This window comes from Callithrix jacchus, chromosome 2 (assembly GCF_049354715.1).
Source record: "Callithrix jacchus isolate 240 chromosome 2, calJac240_pri, whole genome shotgun sequence".
Classification (NCBI taxonomy): Eukaryota; Metazoa; Chordata; class Mammalia; order Primates; family Cebidae; genus Callithrix; species Callithrix jacchus.
This window is the reverse complement of record NC_133503.1, coordinates 147,503,629-147,520,396: the sequence shown is the minus strand read 5'-3', so window position 1 is coordinate 147,520,396 and position 16,768 is coordinate 147,503,629. Positions and strand designations below refer to the sequence as shown.

Sequence of the window (16,768 nt, the reverse complement as noted above, 5' to 3'; positions counted from 1 at the left end):
TGATCCACCCACCTCAGCCTTCCAAAGTGATGGGATTGCAGGCGTGAGCCACCGCACCCAGCCAACCCTATTCTTATACTATGCATTCAATCATATACATTAAGCAAATATATATTGTTGGTAAATACTGTGAGTTCCTACTCAATATCCATTCTTCCCTTCTTTCATACTAGCAGAACCTTTATTTTATTCTGAGTGGGAACATGCCTTGGCTCAAACAATAAATCAATATTGTTACACATATTCGTGACCATCTTGTTCCACTTTGCTAGATACTTAAATATCCCAATCTCCATTTGCAGCTAAAAATGGCCAAGGACCCAGTTATGACCAAAAAGATGTAAGAGGAAGTTTACTTGGGAACTTCTAAGAAGGCTTTAGTTCCCTAATAAAAAGGACAGATACAGCTAGCACCATCCTTCCTCTTTCTTCCTTAATGCAGATGTAATGTGTGAAGCTGCAGCAGCAATCTCGAGATAATGAAGCAACAAGCAGGAGGATGAAAGGCCATCACTCTGAAGATGGCAGAGGGGAAGGTAAGATCAGTTTCTGAGCTCAGAAGCACAGGATTAAATTAGTAACTCTCAGGAGTGTGTAAGGCCTGGCAGTGTTCTGTAGGCAGCAAAACAGAGAACTGATAAAAAAATGAATATAGGAATCCCCAAGCATTTTGAGACCCTAATGAGGCCAATACTTATTTAGGGCAAAACCATGCTCTCATACAAATATTAGCAGTATAAGCTGTCATAATTTTTTGTAGAGAAATTTAGCATTATCTATCAGCATTCTAAAAGCACAGATCCTCTTTGTTTGTTTTGAGACAGAGTCTCATTCTGTTGCCCAGGCTGCCTCCAATTCCTGGACTCAAGTGATCTTCTCATCTCAGCTTCCCAAGTGGCTGGGACTACAGGCATATGCAACCACACTCAGCTAATATTCATATTTTTTGTAGAGACAAGGTCCTGCTATGGTACCCAGGCTGGTCTCAAACTCCTGAGTTCAAACAATCCACCTGCCTCAGCCTCCCAAAGTACTGGGATTATAGTATAAAGCACAGATCCTTTAAACTAGCAAACCCATTACTGGGAAATTATCCTGCAGAAAAACGCAGGTACAAAAAGATACAAGCAGAGGTTACTTATTGCAGCATTGTTTAAAGTAGTGAAAAATTAGAAGCAATCTAAATATTAAGTTAGAAAAATAAAGTACATACAAGGAAATACTATGCAGCTGTTCAAGAAAGAATAATATACTATGTATGTAATGACATGGAAAGATGTCCAGAGATACTCTTAGAGGGAAAAAAAGAACATTTTTTTTTTAACTTTAAAATGCTGGCTGGGTGTGGTGACCTATGCCTGTAATCTCAGCACTTTGGGAGGCCAAGATGGTCAGATCATTTGAGGTCTGGAGTTTGAGACCAGCCTGACCAACATGGTGAAATCCCATCTCTACTAACACTACAAAAATATTAGCCAGGCATGGTGGCGGGCGTCTGTAGTCCCAGCTACTCAGGAGGCTGAGGCAGGAGAATCGCTTGAACCCGGGAGGCAGAGGTTGCAGTGAGCCAAGATTGCACTACTGCACTCCAGCCTGGGCAACAGAGCAAGATTGTTTCAAAAAAATTAAATGCTACACATGGTTGTTAGTATATATATTCACAGAAAAATCTGAAAGAGAGAAGCCAGACAGACGAAATGGACACAGGATGTTTTCTAACCTGCCTTTTCTAATAACTGTTATTGATGTGACAATATTAACTGAAAGCAGACAATAGGAATAACTCAAGGCTGAGGTTCATCACTGGTGACCAAGAGATATAAAACTGCAGATTTAAAGTAGCTCCAAAACAACCAAGCTTCCAAAGTTTTGGTAGGGGAAGCAAGTGAATGCCAAAGGATTATAAGAGGGAGGAAAGACACGAGTCATGACTTAAAATCATTATAAAGATAAAGAAAACGTTCAGAAAATATAATCTAATTTATGGCTCCTGCACCCACTGCTGCTGCCTCTGGAAACTTCATTCGCTGAGGCCAGTGCCAGCTCCCCCAGTGGGTTCCGGTGGCCTCTGCTTCTTTGCATCTCTAGCTTCCAGTGCCAAGGCTGGTGCAGATGCATTGGGTTGGGGGAATCCTGCAGCCAGAGAAGACAAGGAATTTGTATTGGAAGAGAAGAAAGGAAGTTCTGAGCCTGATTCCCTGGAAGTGGAACAGATGTGAACAATGAAAAAGTCTGAAGAGGGAACACACCTGTGGCTGGCGGGGCAAAGTTACAATGTCAAAGTCCTCCCTCAGATGTGCACCATAGCCTGTTTTTAACAGGAGGCTAGTTCCCCATTTACCCCACCAGAGTTCATTCTATTTCTATCAGCTTTTCTACCTGAGTTTCTCCTTTGTGGCAAAACCATGTTATTGAAATTTTTCCTCTGACCTCTGCCCCCAAACAACACAGCTTCATTTGAAGGTTTCTAAGAGACATTTGCTAAAGATTTCAGAGAATAGCAAGATAACAAATGCTACTGATCTGTTGTTTGTCAGTAGAAGGAGCCTTCCCCACCTTTATGGTAATGTTGTTGCTCATATTAACACATCTCTCTTTTTTTTCCGGGTTTGTCTTAGCAGTGTGAAAACAGAACACATCTCTTTTAAACCTGGATGAACTCAGCTGCCAAAAGCCAACTTATCCATCTTTTTATTGCCGGTCCAGTTTCTAACTTCCCCTTCAAGCCATCTTTCCTCTAGCCTTGGCCCTTCTAGCTTGAGTTATAACATTAACACTAATGTTAATGTTAAGTATATAATGCTTATACACAGACTCATTAAGTTTCACAGCAAGCTTCAGACCTGTCCCTCCCATCTCACTGTCTTCTTAATTCAGAGTCATTTCTTAACAAACCATACTGAAAGTAAGAAAAGTAAAGTGGGTCACCAATGTGAATGTAGAGGTTTTAGAGAATAGAAGCAAGGGGCTGGATACAAAAGTGATTCTGGAAGTCAACTGACAGCAGTAATGAGCTTAAGGTCAACGAGATGTTGTTAAGAAATTGCCATGAAGAGACACTTGTCTTAATGTGGAAGAGAAATAATGCCTCCTCCATCACTGGGGGAGGAAAGGAAATTACCTCAAATGATATGGTTTTGAGGATGTGGTATCAAAAAGTAAAAACAAAGTATAACTATCAAAGTTTTTAGTTTCAATACACATTAATCAACTCGAGTAATTTGCATAGAAAAGGAATGTATTAAAAGATAATTGGTAATTCACATAATCTCCCACAAAGTTGGAAAATCTGACGTGAAGCCACACTTCCAGAAATAATGCTCTCAATCTCAATGCACACAACTGGTCCTGGGAAGACCCCAGTGCCCCAGTGCCACATGTCTTACTCACTGCCAACACCAAACACACCAGACACCACTGCTGCACCATCCTGGACGCCATCAGGACTAATCTCCAAGGACAGCACCAGCCCCTCAACCCACTGCTGCAGCCTCTGGAAACTGCACTTGCTGCTGCCAGCTCTAGCTCCACCTAATGGGTTCCTTGTGGTTCTCCTTCCGTGCAGCTCTAACTTCTGATGCCAACTCTGGTGCAGATGCATCTGGCTGGGGGAACCTGAAACATGGGCCCGTACCCTAGATAAAGGGAGGCTGGGAAGATACCATCCAGCCTTTTTAACTTCTACAGTAGACAGTGGGCCAAATGTAAAAACACATCATCCACACCAGAAGGCAAAAGAGTGTGTGGAATAGCTGAAAATATCAAAGTTGGTTTACATTGGCGGTAAAGTCCCACACATTTGAGTGAAAGGAACCGGTAAAGTCAGATCCTGAGTCCTAGGATAGGTGAGGAGTTGAGCTGAATGTGGAGAGAGAAAGATAAGAAGGGAAGAATTTTTTCTAACCTTTATTTAAAAACCTTTTTCTGATTAAAGCAAATAAATGTTCATTATTAATAAAAGTGCTGGCCGGGCATGGTGGCTCAAGCCTGTAATCCCAGCACTTTGGGAAGCCGAGGTGGGTGGATCACGAGGTCAAGAGATCGAGACCATCATGGTCAACATGGTGAAACCCGTCTCAACTAAACATTCAAAAAATTAGCTGGGCATGGTGGCACGTGCCTGTAATCCCAGCTACCCCAGAGGCTGAGGCAGGAGAATTGCCTGAACCCAGGAGGCGGAGGTTGCGGTGAGCCGAGACCGCGCCATTGCACTCCAGCCTGGGTAACAAGAGCGAAACTCCGTGTCAAAAAAATAAATAAAAAATAAAATAAAATAAAATAAAAGTGCTAAAAAGTTGAAAAAAGCAAATGAAAGTAATCCATAATCTGCCAATCTCATCTTACTGCTGTTACCATTTTAACTGTTTTCTACATCTTTTTCTGTGAATATATAGATCATAATCTACAAAATATTTCCTCGTACTCTTTCACAATTTATTATATTTTTATGACTACTTAAAATTCCATTATCTGGATGCACTATCGTTTTTGTCACATCACATATTTTTTCCTTAGTTTTCTAGAAGTGAAATAAGTTGGTAAAAAGGAGTATAAATATTAACACATATTGTCTCCTTGCTGTAAAAATATTGTGCATTTCTCATGATATATTTTTGAATATTTCATTTCTCTAAAATTTCACTAATACTATGTATAATCATTTTTAACTCTTCATAGATAAAAAATTATCCCATTTTTATTTTGCATTTATTTGATCATAAGTCAGGTTTTATGACTTTTACCATATACATATATAAATTGTTATGTCTTTTCCTCTTTCTCCTTTTGAAAATACATTTCTGGCCAAGTGCAGTGGCTCATATTTATAATCCTAGTACTTTGGGAGGCCAAGGCAAGAAGATCACTTGAGAGGTGGTGAGACCCCCCTCTCTACAAATAAAAAAATTACCCAGGCACAGCCATGTGCACCTGTAGTTCAAGCTACATGGGAGGCTGAAACAGGAGCATGTCTTCAGCCCAAGAGTTCAAGGCTGCAGTGAGCTATGACAGCACCACAGCACTCCAGCCTGGGTGACAGAGCAAGACTGTTTCTAAACAGAAAAAAGAGAGAATACATTTCTTTTCTATTGATTTATAAGATTCCTTGGTATAATAAGAATTTAAATCCTTTGTCAAGTAGGTTTAAAATACTTTCTTAAGTTTTCATTTATCCTGCAAGTTTTTTTTCTCACATACAGAAGTTTAAGATGTTTATGTAATCAAATATTTTTCTTTTTTCTTTTTCTTTTTTTTTTTTTTTTTTGAGATGGAGTTTCGCTCTTGTTATCCAGGCTGGAGTGCAATGGCGCGATCTCGGCTCACCTCAACCTCCGCCTCCTGGGTTCAGGCAATACTCCTGCCTCAGCCTCCTGAGTAGCTGGGATTACAGGCACGTGCCACCATGCCCAGCTAATTTTTTGTATCTTTAGTAGAGACGGGGTTTCACCATGTTGACCAGGATGGTCTCGAGCTCTTGACCTCGTGATCCACCCATCTCGGCCTCCCAAAGTGCTGGGATTACAGGCTTGAGCCACCACGCCCGGCCAATCAAATATTTTTCTTTACATTGTCTACCTTTAGATTTGTGCATTATCTTTTGCAGTCTAACATTTAAAACATATATAAACACATATATATATGTATATACATATATATACATATATATATGGGTTTAAATCACAGGGAAAAAGAAAACACTGTCCCTCAATGTGCACATTTTACATTTTTCAGGAAATGGCCCATTCTTCCAGTTGTTCAGGGAAAATACCCTAGAGTTGAAACTGATGTGTTTCTTTCACCACACACCTCCAGCCTTCAGATCTGCCTTTAAGACATATATGCAGAATTTGACCAGTTCCCCACCCAGGCACTACCACCCAGGTCCTAAGCTCACTTATTTCTCACTGCAGTTTTCTTTGTTTTTTTTATTGCATTTTAGGTTTTGGGGTACATGTGCAGAACATGCAAGATAGTTGCATAGGTACACACATGGCAGTGCTGCCTTCCTCCCCTTCACCCATATTTGGCATTTCTCCCCAGGCTATCCCTCCCCAGCTCACCGCCCCCCGCTGTCCCTCCCCTATTCCCCCCAATAGACCACAGTGTTTAGTACTCCCTTCCCTGTGTCCATGTGTTCTCATTTTTCATCACCCACCTATGAGTGAGAATATGCAGTATTTCTTTTTCTGTTCTTGTGTCAGTTTGCTGAGAATGATGTTCTCCAGATTCATCCATGTCCCTATAAATGACACAAACTCATCATTTTTGATTGCTGCATAATATTCCATGGTGTATATGTGCCACATTTTCCCAATCCAGTCTATCATCAATGGGCATTTGGGTTGGTTCCAGGTCTTTGCTATTGTAAACAGTGCTGCAATGAACATTTGTGTGCCTGTGTCCTTATAGTAGAATGATTTATAGTCCTTTGGATATACACCCAGTAATGGGATTGCTGGGTCAAATGGAATTTCTATTTCTAAGGCCTTGAGGAATCGCCACACTGTCTTCCACAATGGTTGAACTAATTTACACTCCCACCAACAGTGTAAAAGTGTTCCTACTTCTCCACATCCTCTCCAGCATCTGTTGTCTCCAGATTTTTTAATGATCGCCATTCTAACTGGCGTGAGATGGTATCTCAATGTGGTTTTGATTTGCATCTCTCTAATGACCAGTGATGATGAGCATTTTTTCATATGATTGTTGGCCTCTTGTATGTCTTTTGTAAAGTGTCTGTTCATATCCTTTGCCCAGTTTTGAATGGGCTTGTTTGTTTTTTTCCTGCAAATCTGTTTGAGTTTTTGTAAATTCTGGATATCAGCCCTTTGTCAGATGGGTAAACTGCAAAAATTTTTTCCCATTCTGTTGGTTGCCGATTCACTCTAGTGACTGTTTCTTTTGCCATGCAGAAGCTGTGGAGTTTGATTAGGTCCCATTTGTCTATTTCGGCTTTTGTTGCCAATGCTTTTGGTGTTTTGGTCATGAAGTCCTTGCCTACTCCTATGTCCTGAATGGTTTTGCCTAAATTTTCTTCTAGGGTTTTTATGGTGCCAGGTCTTATGTTTAAGTCTTTAATCCATCTAAAGTTAATTTTAGTGTAAGGTGTCAGGAAAGGGTCCAGTTTCTGCTTTCTGCACATGGCTAGCCAGTTTTCCCAACACCATTTATTAAACAGGGAAACCTTTCCCCATTGCTTGTTTTTGTCAGGTTTATCAAAGATTGTATGGTTGTAGATATGTTGTGCTGTCTCCAATGCCTCTGTTTTGTTCCATTGGTCTATATCTCTGTTTTGGTACCAGTACCATGCTGTTTTGATTACTGTAGCCTGTAGTATAGTTTGAAATCCGGTAGTGTGATGCCCCCCGCTGTGTTCTTTTTGCTTAGAATTGACTTGGCTATGCGGGCTCTCTTTTGGTTCCATATGAAGTTCATGGTGGTTTTTTCCAGTTCTGTGAAGAAAGTCAATGGTAGCTTGATGGGGATATCACTGATTCTGTAAATTACTTTGGGCAGTATAGCCATTTTCACAATATTAATTCTTCCTAACCATGAACATGGAATGTTTCTCCGTCTGTTTCTGTCCTCTCTTATTTCGTTGAGCAGTGGTTTGTAGTTTTCCTTGAAGAGATCCCTTACGTTTTTTGTGAGTTGTATTCCTAGGTATTTTATTCTTTCTGTAGCAATTGTGAATGGCAGTTTGTTCTTGATTTGGCTCTCTTTAAGTCTGTTATTGGTGTGTAGGAATGCTTGTGATTTCTGCACATTGATTTTATATCCTGAGACTTTGCTGAAGTTGCTTATCAGTTTCAGGAGTTTTTGGGCTGAGGTGATGATGTTTTCTAGGTATACTATCATGTCATCTGCAAATAGAGACAATTTGGCTTCCACCTTTCCTATTTAAATACACTTTATTTCTTTTTCTTGCCTGATTGCTCTGGCTAGAACTTCCAGTACTATATTGAATAGGAGTGCTGAAAGAGGGCATCCTTGTCTAGTGCCGGATTTCAAAGGGAATGCTTCAGCTTCTGCCCATTCAGTATGATATTGACTGTTGGTTTGTCATAAATAGCTTTTATTACTTTGAGATACGTTCCATCGATACCGAGTTTATTGAGGGTTTTTAGCATAAAGGGCTGTTGAATTTTGTCAAATGCCTTCTCTGCATCAATTGAGATAATCATGTGGTTTTTGTTTTTGGTTCTGTTTATGTGGTGAATTACGTTGATAGACTTGCGTATGTTGAACCAGGCTTGCATCCCTGGGATGAATCCTACTTGATCATGATGAATAAGTTTTTTGATTTGCTGTTGCAATCGGCTTGCCAGTATTTTATGGAAGATTTTTGCATCTATGTTCATCATGGATATTGGCCTGAAGTTTTCTTTTCTTCTTGGGTCTCTGCCGGGTTTTTGTAACAGGATAATGTTGGTCTCATAAAATGATTTAGGAAGGATTCCCTCATTTTGGATTATTTCGAATAGTTTCAGAAGGAATGGTACAGCTCCTCTTTGTGTGTCTGGTAGAATTCGGCTGTGAACCCATCTGGACCTGGGCTTTTTTTGTGTGGTAGGCTCTTAATTGCTGCCTCGACTTCAGACCTTGTTATTGGTCTATTCATAGTTTCGGCTTCCTCCTGGTTTAGGCTTGGGAGGACACAGGTGTCCAGGAATTTATCCATTTCTTCCAGGTTTACTAGTTTATGTGCATAGAGTTGTTTGTAATATTCTCTGATGATGGTTGGAATTTCTGTGGAATCTGTGGTGATTTCCCCTTTATCGTTTTTTATTGCATCTATTTGGTTGTTCTCTCTTTTCTTTTTTATCAGTCTGGCTGGTGGTTTGTCTATTTTGTTGATCTTTTCAAAAAACCAACTCTTGGATTTACTGATTTTTTGAAGGGTTTTTCATGTCTCTATCTCCTTCAGTTCTGCTCTGATCTTAGTTATTTCTTTTCTTCTGCTAGGTTTTGAGGTTTTTTTGATCTTGCTCCTCTAGCTCTTTCAATTTTGATGATGAGGTGTCAATTTTGGATCTCTCCACTCTTCTCATATGGGCACTTATTGCTATATAATTTCCTCTAGAGACTGCTTTAAATGTGTCTCCGAGATTCTGGCATGTTGTGTCTTCATTCTCGTTGGTTTCGAAGAACTTCTTTATTTCTGCCTTCATTTCATTGTTTATCCAGCCAACATTCAAGAGCCAGTTGTTCAGTTTCCACGAAAATGTGCTGTTCTGGGTTGGTTTCTGAATTCTGAGTTCTAACTTGATTGCACTATGGTCTGAGAGACTGTTTGTTATGATTTCAGTTGTTTTGCATTTGCTGAGGAGTGCTTTACTTCCATTTATGTGGTCAATTTTAGAGTAGGTGTGATGTGGTGCTGAGAAGAATGTATATTCTGTGGTTTTGGGGTGGAGAGTTCTGTAAATGTCTATCAGGTTTGCTTGCTCCAGGTCTGAGTTCAAGCCCTGGATATCCTTGTTGATTTTCTGTCTGGTTGATCTGTCTAATATTGACAGTGGAGTGTTAAAGTCTCCCACTATTATTGTGTGGGAGTCTAAGTCTCTTTGTAAGTCATTAAGAACTTGCCTTATATATCTGGGTGCTCCTGTATTGGGTCCCTATATATTTAGGATCGTTAGCTATTCTTGTTGTATCAATCCTTTTACTATTATGTAATGACCTTCCTTGTCTCTTTTGATCTTTGTTGCTTTAAAGTTTATTTTATCAGAGATGAGAATTGCAACTCCTGCTTTTATTTTGCTCTCCATTTGCTTGGCAAATCTTCCTCTATCCCTTTATTTTGAGCCTTTGTGTATCCTTGCATGTAAGATAGGTTTCCTGGATACAGCACACTGATGGGTTTGGTTTTTTGTTCAATTTGCCAGTCTGTGTCTTTTGATTGGTGCATTTAGCCCATTTACATTTAGGGTTAATATTGTTATGTGTGAATTTGATACTGCCATTTTGATGCTAGCTGGCTGTTTTGCCCATTAGTTAATGTAGATTCTTCATTTTGTTGATGCCCTTTAGCATTTAGCGTGTTTTTGGAATGGCTGGTACTGGTTGTTCCTTTCTATGTGTAGTGCCTCTTTCAGGAGCTCTTATAAAGCAGGCCTGGTGGTGACAAAATCTCTGAGTACTTGCTTGTTCGCAAAGGATTTTATTTCTCCTTCACTTATGAAGCTCAGTTTGGCTGGATATGAAATTCTGGGTTGAAAGTTATTTTCTTTAAGGATGTTGAATATTGGCCCCCACTCTCTTCTGGCTTGTAGAGTTTCTGCCAAGGGATCTGCTGTGAGTCTGATGGGCTTCCGTTGTGGGTGACCCGACCTTTCTCTCTGGCTGCCCTTAGTATTTTCTCCTTCATTTCAACCCTGGTGAATCTGATGATTATGTGCCTTGGGGTTGCTCTTCTTGTGGAATATCTTTGTGGTGTTCTCTGTATTTCCTGGATTTGAGTGTTGGCCTGCCTTGCTAGGTTGGGGAAATTTTCCTGGATAATATCCTGAAGAGTATTTTTCCAGCTTGGATTCGTTCTCTTTGTCACATTCTGGTACACCTATCAAACATAGGTTAGGTCTTTTCACATAGTCCCACATTTCTTGGAGACTTTGTTCATTCCTTTTTGCATTTTTTTCTCTAATCTTGGTTTCTCGTTTTATTTCATTGAGTTGATCTTCGACTTCTGATATTCTTTCTTCTGCTTGGCCAATTCAGCTGTTGAAACTTGTGCATGCTTCGTGAAGTTCTCATGTTGTGTTTTTCAGCTCCTTCAATTCATTCATATTCCTCTCTAAGTTAACCATTCTTATCATTTCCTCGAATCTTTTTTCAAGTCTTTTTTCAAGGTTCTTAGTTTCTTTGCATTGATTTAGAGCATGTTCTTTTAGCTCACAGAAGTTTCTCATTACCCACCTTCTGAAGTCTAATTCCATCATTTCGTCACAGTCATTCTCCGTCCAGCTTTGTTCCCTTGCTAGTGAGGAGTTTTGATCCTTTGTAGGAGGTGAGGTGTTCTGGTTTCGGGTGTTTTCCTCCTTTTTGCGCTGGTTTTTTCCCATCTTTGTGGATTTATCCACCTGTTGTCTGAGTAGTTGCTGACTTTTCAATTGGGTCTCTGAGTGGACGCCCAGATTGTTGATGATGAAGTATTTCTGTTACTTGGTTTTCCTTCTACCCACCTAGCCCCTCCGCTGTATGACTGCTGAGGTCCTCTCCAGGCCCTGCTTGTCTGGGGTACACCTGTAGCAGCTGCGGAACAGTGAGGGTGCTACCAGTTTCTTTTTCTGCTATCTTTGTCCCAGAATGATGCCCGCCAAATGTCAGTCTGATCAGTCCTTTCTGAGGTGACTCTTTGGATATACAGGGGTCAGGGAGCTGCTTAATGAGACGGTCTGTACTTTATAGGAGCTCAACTGCTGAGCTGTGAGCTCCGTTGTTCATTCAGGGCTGTTAGGCTGCTACGTTTAATTCTGCTGCAGCAGAATTCATAAAACCCCTTTTTTTCCTCAGATGCTCTATCTCGGGGAGTTAGGACTTTCTTTATGAGTGTCCGTTGCCCTGTCATGCCCAGCTAGGAGGCAGTCTAGTCACTATTTGCCTGCTGAGGCTCTGCCCTGCTGGCGTGGTGTCCACCTTCTTGCTGCGGGCTCTGCCCTGCTGCCGCTTTCTCCACCCTGCTGCCACGGGCTCTGCCCTGTGGCGGAGTCTCTCTGTTATGGTGGTTTGCCTCAGCAATGTCAGGCTGCATCAGCAATGGGAGTGTACCTCAGTAGGGGCAGATTGCCTCGGTAATGGTGGACGCCACTCCCCCAACCAGCTGCACCATCCTGGGTTTAGCTGTGCCCGCCATGAAACTCTCCACCTGGAGCATTTTGAATTGCCATTTTGTTTGTCCCTGTTGGGGTGAAACCCACCCAGCCTGCTCACCTGGCTCCCTGCCTCAGAGCGCATTTTTTTTTTTTTATCTTGAACAGTTGTCTCTCTCCCAGGTGTTTCAGTCACCTGCTGTTAGGGCACCGGGATCTGTGTGATTTCCCATGCAGCGACCCACTGCGCTGGCTCAAATGCCGCTTCGCAGGAATCTCCTGGTCTGCCTCACTGTCCAAGTCCCGTTTAATCAGATGGATATGCTAATCGGCCCTCCCAAATCTCAGATTGCCGGTTTAACAGGGCACCCGGACCAGTGCGTTTTGTGCGGAGTGTTGCGGAGTGCTGCTGCACTGAGGCACCAGCCAAAGCGGCCGCATCAGCCAAAACAGCTGCACTGGTGTCCTGTGTCTCTCCTACACCTGGGAATTTCCCCGTTCTGTGGGCAATAAAGATCCATCTGGAAATGCGGCTTTGACTCACCCTCTGCACGTTCACTGAGAGCTGCAATCCTGAGTTGTTCTTATGGCTCCATCTTGAATCCTCTTCCCCCTCACTGCAGTTTTCTAATTTATCTCCCTGTGGGGAGATAAATTTGATCCTTTTAAAATAAAAATTAAATCACCCTATTCTTCTGCTCAAACCCTCAAACACATTCCTACCTTGGGATCTTTCATAACGTGTCCCTGCCCCAAATATCCAAACTCCTTATTCCCTCACTCCATTCAGGATCTATGCTCAAACACCTTTCCTCAGAGGCCTTCCCTGAGTACCCTATTTCAAATAGTACCTCACTGTCTCTGCCATCACTCTGCCCTTACTCCCTGCTTTGCATTTCACCATAGCATTCATTATCATCAGAGCCATGCACTTGTCATGTGTTTGTCTATCTGTCCCTTCTGTTTTTCCTAGAATGGAAGCTCTTCAAGGACAGAGGATGCATCCTCAGGACCTAGCACGGGCCTTGGCACTTAGCAGATACTCAGTAAATATTTGGAATAAATGAAAGTAAATATTTGTCGTAATTTGAGTTACTTACAGCAGACCCCAAGGCAAGGGTAAGTGTGTAAATGATTTACCATGGAACTGGGAAGGGAGTGAGGAAGCCGTGAAGGCCCGGCCACAGCCCAATCTCATGTGGAGCTGCAGCCTGCAACCCAGAGGCAAGGGAGCCAAGCATTATATCTGCTCACTAGTCAGTCATCAGCCACCTGGAAGGTGTAAACTCTCAGCTCACCTCTCAGCTCCAATAGCTCAAGAGAAAGTCTCTAAAGAAGGAAACAAATACCAGCCAGTAGCAGCAAAACTATGACAGCTGTTGAAAGGGATTCAAAGTGTCCACTACAATACTGAATGAAGGTGTGAATGTGTGCATGAGTGAATGAAGAAGGAAGATGTCTAAGTATTTGTAAGTTCAATAGTGGAGATGGTTGGACTAATGAAAGGTGGGTTGAGAAGCATGAATTTGATCGCAAGTGCCAGTCTGTACTTTCCTGATCAGTGGGACCACACTGGGTTAAGCTTCCCTCTGCATCTTTGCTTCAACACAAGATTGGACTAACACTAGGCCACTGGATATTTGTGCTGACGACACATACAATGGGACAACTAGCAGAGCATGCTAGTTGAGAAGGCCCTGCTTAGCTTCTCAGCCACATACATTATCAATTAAAGATCCATTTGGATCTGTGGATTTCAACTAAAAGGAAAAGTTAGCTGAATGGAGCGGAGCTAACTATAATCTTTTCCTCAAATTCTGCCTTGCCCCTTAAGAAATATCAGAATACTGGGGAACAAACAAATGTAATTTGTGAAACATCCCCCAAAAAGTTAGCTAGGCACACTACCTTATGATCAATAAGGTTCTCCTTTAGAATTTTAATTATTCTTGAAATGACCAGACCCTAGAGACTCTGATTCAAAAACTGTTGTGTAAGTCCTGAGTGTATGTCTGAAATAACCGATCCTAGAGATTCTGATTCAAAAATGTGTCACTGTAAAAGCTGCCCAGGCTCTTCTGGGTACAGAGCCAGGGTTAAGAAGTTGGGCTAAGTCTTTAAATCACTCCTACCAGGAGCATATTATTTCAGTAAGACCCTCTGAATCTCTCAACCTTCCCATAAGCAAAGATACTGAAGGAAGGTAAGAATTTCCTCCTCAATTTTTAATTATGAAAAAAAAAGTGTTTGTGACAGGATCTCACTCTGTCACCCAGGCTGGAGTGCAGTGGTGTGATCATAGCTCACTGCAGCCTTGATCTCCTGGGCTCAAACAATCCTCCTGCCTCAGCCTCCTGAGAAGCTGGGACTACAAGCAAACACCATCACACTCAGCTAATTTTGCATGTGTGCATGGCAGAGGAGAGATGAGGTGTCACTATGTTGCTCACACTGGTCTCAAACTCCCGGCCTCTAGTGGTCCTCCTGTCTTGGTCTCCCAAAGTGCTGGGATTATAGGCATGAGCCACCACATCTGGCTATGAAAATTTTTATTTATACAAAAAAGTTAAAAGAATGGGTACTATAAACACACATATCCCTTCCACTAGATTCTGTAATATTTTGTGTGTCACTATATTTACCTTATTCATACACATACATATACATGTTCATGCATGCATGCATATGGACAATTCAAAATGTGCACATATATATCACTGAGCCATTTAAAATAAGTTGCAGACAGCATGATCCTTTGCTGCTGAATATTTTCAGTGAGGATTCTGAAAACTAGAACTTTCTCCTTGATAACCACAATATCAGCATCATAGTATAACTGCCTGAGTTCAATCAGGAGGCAGAACCACAGTTATTTGAAAAAGGAAGTTCAAAATAATTATTAGGCTAGGCATGGTGGCTCACATGTATAATCCCAGAATTTTGGGAGGCCAAGGCAGGAGAATTACTTGAGCCCAGGAGTTTGAGACTAGCCTAGGTAACACTGTGAGACCCCATCTCCACAAATTTTTTTTTTCATTAGCTGGGTATAGTGACACATGCCTGTAGTCCCAGCTATTTGGGAGTAGGGACAGGAAGATTGCTTGAGTCTGGGAGGTTGAGGTTGCAATAAGCCATGATCACCCACTGCACTCTCCAGCCTGGGCTGAAGAGCCTGCCTCAAAAACAAACAAAAGAATTATTAAGGGGCCAGGCATGATGGCTTAAGGTTTTAATCCCAGCACTTTGGGAGGTTGAGGCAGGAGGATCTCGAGGCTGAAGTGAGCTATAATCACACCACTGTCCTCCAGCCTTCAGGCAAACAGAGTGATACCTTGTCATTTTAAAATGTATATATTAAGATCTAATTGAAAAGTAAGTATAAAAATGTCAAGAGAACTCTACTGAATCCACTAGAACTGAGTGAGAGTACCCAGGGAAGGACCAGCTTGGAAGAGGAATGCAAACATGCCTGGATTCAGACCTCATTGGAGAAGGCATGGTTGCAGCCAATGGATGGTGGAGAAGTCTGCTGGCTTTCCCAGATCAGATCTAGTTCACAGTCACCAGGAAAGCAGAAAATAACCCATCTCTGCCAACCACACACAGACAGACACAGACACACACACACACACACACACACACACACACACCCCAAGCCAAGCAAAGTCAGAATGTCTCCACAGGCACAAGGCTGAAGCACACATTGTTGGGAATCACATCAACAGCTTCACCTGGTTTGGACTGAGGCTTCAGGGTCAGGATCTGGCATGCTGCTGTGGCAGTGTACCACCAGATGTTCCCAGACACACATGTACCACTGACCAATTGGACAGCTGGAGCTAAACGTGCAAGAGACAGCACTCCCAAACCAGGAAACAAAGCCCCTTCCTCCCACAGTATCCCTCCTGTGCCCACTACTGACAAAGTTATCATCGTGCTAACAAAAAAGAAATACTTAAGAGTCCAGTCCATTTTTGTAGAGCAGTACTGAAGTGTGAATTGGAGCTGAGCCAATTGATAGTTGGCACATAGACACATAATAAAATTCATAACTATTTCCTGACAATGGTTATTCTCAGTCCAGATTTATATTTCTCCAATTGCGCCAAACACATCTTGTATAGTTTTGTGGGGTTTGTTAACCAAGAGCAAATCAAGTCCTTTTCATTTCATTCGATTTAGAGCAGTCCCTCCCAATGTTTCTATTTTACTGACATTGATCTTCAGAAGAAATTAAGTCAGTTGATTGACTGATTGAGTCTTACTCTAGATTTGTCTGATTGGTTGTTCCTGGTGTTGTTTAATTTTCTGTCTCCTGAATTTCTGTAAACTGGAAGTTAAATCACAGGTTTGACTACAATCAGGTGAAATGTATTTAAGAAGAATACCTCATGAGTGACACTGTGCACCTTACATTATATCACATCAGGGACATAGAAAGTGTTGATTTCCCATTATTAAGGCAAGGAACTTGATCTCTTGGTAAAGTAGTGATGGTTAGATACCTCCACTGTAATAGCATGGTCTTTCTTTTGCAAGTAGCAAGCAATCTGTGGGGTGTTACTTTGATGCTCTGAGAATACACTGTTCCCCAACCACCTTTCTGTTAATGGTTTTAGCATCTACAACCATCTGATCTTTGACAAACCTGACAAAAACAAGCAACGGGGAAAGGACTCCATGTTTAACAAATGGTGTTGGGAAAACTGGCTAGCAATGTGCAGAAAGCAGAAACTGGACCCCTTTCTGTCACCACACACTAAAATTAACTCCAGATAGGTTAAAGATTTTAACATAAAACCTAACACCATAAAAACGCTAGAAGAAAATGTAGGCAAAACCATTCAGGACATAGGCATAGGCAAGGGCTTCATTAAAACACCAAAAGCAATGGCAACAAACGCCAAGATAGACAAATGGGATCTAATTAAAAATCAGATCTTCTGTACAGCAAAAGA

At 41.6% G+C, this 16,768-nt stretch overlaps 1 long non-coding RNA gene across 1 annotated transcript in view; it reads right to left on the bottom strand.

The window, feature by feature from the left end:
• The window catches only part of LOC144581453 (uncharacterized), a 151,129-nt gene extending 138,677 nt beyond the window's left edge, over positions 1 to 12,452 (bottom strand). The window contains exon 1 of the long non-coding RNA XR_013532298.1: positions 12,355 to 12,452. This is a non-coding gene — a long non-coding RNA (uncharacterized LOC144581453). The remainder of the gene's footprint in view (positions 1 to 12,354) is intronic.
• Between the last annotated feature and the right edge of the window lie 4,316 nt (positions 12,453 to 16,768).